The 6601-nt window shown below is 41.3% G+C and overlaps 1 pseudogene; it reads left to right on the forward strand.

The window, feature by feature from the left end:
* The first annotated feature begins 5901 nt into the window (after positions 1-5901).
* Positions 5902-6601, forward strand: LOC141843827 (uncharacterized; annotated as a pseudogene).

Raw genomic sequence — 6601 nt, forward strand, 5'->3', positions numbered from 1 at the left:
TCTTTTGAACCTTAGTTAGAATTCTCCTCGTGACCCCCTTGACGATTTGAACTCGAGCTCAATTTGATTGCATGATCAATCAGGTCTAAAGATCATGGGCATCTTAGAATTTACCTATTCTGCACACAATAATGTTGTTAGATAAAATATTCACAATTAATTTCGTTATCTTTAGATTTGCTTCTTTTGTAAAAAATAGAATCCGTCACCTCAACGATCTCACATGATCGATCCCACGATCATCTATGAGGAAGTAAATCAAGAAATTGCAATTGATCATAACAGAGAACGATATTGTTCGACTTCGTCGAGATTCTGATCCTTAAGAAGATTGATTCAACATGACTCAACTGTCAAAATTGCCCATCAACATGAAGTTTTCCATCACAAATCTCTAGATCTTGAGTCCCTCCGTCTCATTTGTTGGAATCCTCCTTATTGAGAAGAGTAAAAGTCACATCCCTCGTAAAGAGACATCTGCATTTCCTTGAGAAGTGCAAAGGTCATATCCTTCGGGAACAGAAAGTCAATTTCTTCCTTCATTGGGAAGAAGAGAAAACTGCTAGTAAAGATGTATAAATAAACATCTTCTACAAGAACCAGGTATCGGGAGAACAACAACTGGACACATTTGCCAGATCCACAAATAGAGTGAAGAAGTTTAAGTTTTCTCTTAAGACTTGAACTTGTGAGCCGGTTTTTTTACCGAAGTGATATTGTAAGTGTGTTGAGTGATTGTATGTGTTGAGAGCCACCTTGTGAGGTGAAGAATCTATTGTAATCCTACTTAAGCAGTAGAAGTGGATGTGGACGTAGGCATCAATTTGGCCGAACCACGTTAAAACTCTGTCTGTTTCTATAAGCTTCTGCAATTGCAATATTGTCTAATTCCTTACAGTGGTATCAGAGCGAAGTTAAAGCCGTGTAATTCAAAATGGAAGGAAACAGTGACATGTTCAAGTTAACAGCTGACAACTATTCATATTGGAAGCCGATGATGGAGGATCATTTGTATTGTAAAGATTTGTATGAACCAATTCTCTACGAGTCGAAGCCAGAAGAAAAGAAAGATATGACAGATGCACAATGGACAATCTTGAATCGCAAAGCTGTAGGAACAATTCGTAAGTACATCGACAGAAGTTTATTTGAGCATGTATCAAACTTTACAAATGCTTACGAGTTATGGACCAAGCTTGAATCAATGATTCAAAAGAAAACCCCTCGAAACAAAGTATACCTAATGAAGCGGCTAGTGAAGCTGGAATATCGAGATGGTCAGAGTATGATTGAGCACTTGAATACATTCAAGGGACTTGTCAATCAACTAACCAAAGCCGATATGAAGATAGATGATGAAATGCAAGCATTGTTGCTTGTTAGCTCACTACCAGAGAGTTGGGATACGTTGGTAATATCTCTCAGTAATTCAGCACCCGAAGGAAAGTGCACTATGGACCTTATCACTGACAGCTTAATAAGTGAAGAAGGCAGGAGGAAAGAAAGAGGCACTTATGGGCAGTCCGAAGCTAATATTGCAGAAGATCGAGGGAGAAAAGAAAATCGACAAAAAGGTCCAAATAGATCTCTTGATAGATCAAGAGGACGATCCAAGTCGCGTTCAAGTGTGACTTGTTATTACTGCGGAAAGGCAGGTCATAAGAAAATGGAGTGCAGAAATCTCAAAAGAGACCAGAAGGCTGGAAAAGTCAAAGCTGACCAAAACTTATCAAAGAAAGAAGAGGTCAAAGAGACTGCTGCTACGATCACCACTACTGAGGAAGTATTCTTGATATGTGATGAACAATACGTGAACATTATACAAAATGAATGTTCATGGATTGTCGATTCTGGAGCGTCGTTCCATGTCACGCCACACAAAGAAGTATTCTCATCATACCAAAGTGGTGATTTCGGCAAAGTTAAAATGGGGAACCAAGGAGTAAGCAGCATCGTCGGTATCGGCAACATCAACATAATGACTGAAACAGGATGTGCCCTTAGCTTGAAAGATGTTAGACATGTTCCAGACATAAGATTGAGTCTCATATCTGTCGGGAAACTAGATGATGCAGGAATGACTAGTCAATTCGGCAATGGAAATTGGAAGTTGACCCATGGAAGCTTAATAATGGCTCGAGGAAAGAAAGAAGGATCCTTGTATACTATGCAAGGAAAATTAATCGAGGGAGAAGCAAATGTCGTTGTTGACAAAGAAAATCTGGAGCTATGGCATAAACGGCTCGGGCACATGAGTGAGAAGGGACTGCAGATCCTCGCTCAAAGACAAATCCTCCCTGATATTATTGGTAAGAATCTTGAGCCATGTATTGATTGTATTACAGGAAAGCAACACAGAGTAGCATTCTCTAGATCGGGTCATTCGCATAGAAGAAAACATGTGCTAGATCTAGTGCATACAGATGTGTGTTCTATGACTGAAAAATCTCTTGGAGGAGCATTATACTTTGTCAGTTTTATCGATGACCACTCAAGGAAAGTTTGGGTTTATCTATTGAAGACTAAAGACCAAGTTTTGCAGGCTTTCAAGGAGTTTCATGCTAGAGTTGAAAGAGAAACTGGCTGTCAACTAAAATGTGTTCGGGCCGATAATGGTGGAGAATACAGAGGTCCGTTCGAGTCCTATTGTAAGATTCATGGTATCAAGCACGAGAAGACTCCACCAAAGACACCCCAATTAAATGGAGTCGCCGAGAGGATGAACAGAACAATTGGAGAAAGGATTCGATGTATGCTATCACATGCAAAGCTGCCGAAGTCATTCTGGGCAGAAGCATTAATAACAGCTGTGGAAATAATTAATTTGTCACCATCTGTTCCTTTGGATGGAGCTATCCCCGATGAAATCTGGTCAAAAAGGAAGATATCCTACAATCATTTGAAAGTGTTTGGTTGTAGAGCATTTGCCCATATTCCCAGAGATGAAAGAGCCAAGCTTGATTCTAAGACAAAACAGTGTATCTATCTTGGATCGCCAAGAGATGAGTTTGGCTACCGACTATGGGACCCTATCAATAAGAAGATTATCAGAAGTCGAGATGTGGTATTCTTTGAAGATCAAACAATCAAAGACACAGAGAAACCTGAGATGCTAATACCCAGAATTGTCCAAAACTCTGATGATGCTCCAATCCCTGCAATATCCAGCACTTATAGAGAAGGTATGGATATTAATACTGAAGATACAGAGAAAATTGTTGAACAAGAGGAAGGTGAACATAATGAAGCAGATGAATCAACAGAGTTGACCAACTCTCAAGATGATCTCGTCGAGTCTCAGCTACGACGGTCAACCAGGGAAAGACGACCCTCAGTGAGGTACAACCCAGATGAATATGTAATTCTAGCAGAAGAAGGAGAGCCTCAAAGTTATGAAGAAGCCATAATCGATGAGCAAAAGGAAGAATGGAACAAAGCAATGAAAGAGGAGATGCAGTCATTGCATGATAATCACACGTATGAACTAGTAAAACTTCCTAAGGGCAGGAAAGTCTTGAAAAACAAATGGGTGTATAAGCTGAAAGCCGAAGAAAACAGAACTCAACCCAGGTATAAAGCCAGGCTGGTGGTGAAAGGATTTGGTCAGGAAAAAGGAGTTGATTTTGAAGAAATTTTCTCCCCTGTTGTAAAATTTTCATCAATCCGAGTTGTGCTTGGGCTTGCTGCTAGCCTAGACTTAGAAGTGGAACAACTTGATGTGAAAACTGCCTTTCTTCATGGAGAATTAGAAGAAGAAATCTATATGGAACAGCCTAAGGGATTTAAAGTTCCAAGCAAAGAAACCATGGTTTGTAGATTGAAGAAGAGTCTGTATGGTTTAAAGCAGGCACCACGACAATGGTACAAGAAGTTTGACTCGTTCATGGGTGAACATGGATTCAAAAAGACTCAAGCTGATCACTGTGTCTTCATAAAGAGGTATGTCAATGGTGATTTCCTCATACTCCTACTGTACGTCGATGACATATTAATAGTAGGGAAAAGTTCTGACAGAATTAATGGATTGAAAAATGCTTTGAGCAAGTCTTTTGCAATGAAAGACTTAGGATCAGCCAAAAAAATTCTTGGTATGCATATTAGTCGAGATAGGACAAAGAAGTTGATATGGTTATCTCAAGAGAAATACCTTGAAAAGGTACTTGAAAGATTCAATATGCATAAGGCAAAACCTGTTAGCACACCACTTGGCGGACATTTCAAATTGAGCGCCAAGCAAAGTCCGACAACCAAGGAGGAACGTGAGCAAATGAGGAATGTTCCATATCAATCAGCCATCGGAAGTCTTATGTACGCAATGATTGGTACTCGACCTGATCTTGCATATGCAGTTGGTGTTGTTAGCAGATTTTCATCAAATCCAGGACGAGAACATTGGGACGCAGTAAAGTGGATACTAAGATATGTTCGAGGGTCAACACAGTTATGTTTGTGTTTTGGTGAAGGAAAACCTGTGTTGACTGGATACACAGACGCTGATCTATGTGGAGATGTTGATGGCAGAAAGTCAATATCTGGATATTTGACTACCTTTGCAGGGGGAGCTATCTCTTGGCAATCAAAGTTACAAAGATGTGTTGCGTTATCGACTACCGAAGCCGAATACATAGCTGCCACTGAAGCCTGTAAAGAAATGCTGTGGATGAAGAGCTTTCTATTAGAATTGGGACTTCGACAAGATAAGTATATTGTGTATTGTGATAATCAAAGTGCCATCCACTTAGCCAAGAATGCAAGTCTCCACTATCGCACAAAGCACATTGATTGTCGATATCATTGGATTCGACAAGTTATTGAAGATGAGCAATTACAAATTGAGAAAGTTCATACTGAAGCAAACTGGTCTGATATGATGACTAAGAATGTTTTGCTAAAGAAGCTCAAAGATTGCTGCTTGGGAGCTGGTGTGACGAAATCCTCCAATTAAGTCGGAAGGGGGAGAATTTGTTGGAATCCTCCTTATTGAGAAGAGTAAAAGTCACATCCTTCGTAAAGAGACATCTGCATTTCCTGAGAAGTGCAAAGGTCATATCCTTCGGGAACAGAAAGTCAATTTCTTCCTTCATTGGGAAGAAAAGAAAACTGCTAGCAAAGATGTATAAATAAACATCTTCTACAAGAACCAGTGCGTGTGAGAACAACAACAGGACACATTTGCCAGATCCACAAATAGAGTGAAGAAGTTTAAGTTCTCTCCTAGACTTGAACTTATGAGCCGGTTTTTTTACCGAAGTGATACTGTAAGTGTGTTGAGTGATTGTATGTGTTGAGAGCCACCTTGTGAGGTGAAGAATCTATTGTAATCCTACTTAAGCAGTAGAAGTGGATGTGGACGTAGGCATCAATTTGGCCGAACCACGTTAAAACTCTGTCTGTTCCTATAAGCTTCTGCAATTGCAATATTGTCTCATTCCTTACAAGAACGATTAAGAATCTCAGTCTGAATGTGGACCAATCGTGTGAAGTTGTTGGGATGATAGATTTCACTTTTTACAGAAAAAGAATCTCAATATGAACGAATATTTTAAAGACCGCTTCTGAGAATATACCCGAAAGACCGGGGAAGGAGGGTAGGACGAAGATGAAGAAAAAAACAGTGATCAGTCTTGTGACACTTTGCTGGTGTCACACTCACTTTGTTGTATCCGAGCTCAGATCGATTCAAAAAAGTTGCAAAGTTGCCTGTCTAGAGCTTTTGTAAAGCTGGTCGCTCTGCGCAAAGTAGCCAGATTTATCCATCAGATCTTAAATGACTTTCTATCGTGTGAGACGTTCGGGGTTAGCGTATAAATACACATTCTCTATGAGATTAGTGTTCAAAAATGGCTGATAGGCTCCTCCTCTATAATTCTTTCTCATTTGGCCACTTGCACTTCTAAAGTGATGCTCATGGCCATGGCTGTGGCACTCCCTCCCTGTGATCATCTCTTGGCTGATGATGATGATAACGATGATGATGATGAAGAGTACATCAACATGGACTTGAGCTCCACCGATGCCGCGCCCTCGCCATGTCTCAAAGAGTTTGAATTCAAAATGTGCTACAAAGGCGCAGAGAGGGACCCCTTCTGCTCCCCGGCTGATGAGCTCTTCTACAAGGGCAAACTCCTCCCCTTGCTCCTCTCCCCGCCGCTTCGCATGATTGAAAACATCCTCGATGGCTCGAGCCGCCTCGAAAGCCCGGTCTTGACGGCTCCGACAACCTTCTCAAACCGAAATGGCAGCCACAAAAAGAATGCCTTTTCTGAAAAATTGAAACTGAAGCTCAAGGCCTGGTTCACTAGAGAACCCCACAAGGCAGTGAAAGATGAGGAATTGGCCCGCAGGAGGTCCTTTTCCGGGGCCACCATTGGCTCTTCCTCCTCCTCTTCCTCGTCCTCGTCCTCTTCCTTCTCGTGTTCGAGCTCGGAGATCGTGCTGAAGAGGAGCAGCAGCACAAGCTCGGAGTAGGAGAATTCGATCCTCGGGGCCATTGCCTACTGCAAAGAGTCTCAGCTAGCAGTTCAACGCAAGAATGCGCTCCATGGCCATTGCTTGTGAGCTTCAGGAGAGACCAAGGCCTTGCAACACCACCACAAAATGA

Source organism: Curcuma longa, chromosome 13, assembly GCF_044706935.1.
Source record: "Curcuma longa cultivar G26 ecotype Majalengka, Jawa Barat chromosome 13, ITB_CL_G26_1.1, whole genome shotgun sequence".
In the NCBI taxonomy this organism is placed as follows: Eukaryota; Viridiplantae; Streptophyta; class Magnoliopsida; order Zingiberales; family Zingiberaceae; genus Curcuma; species Curcuma longa.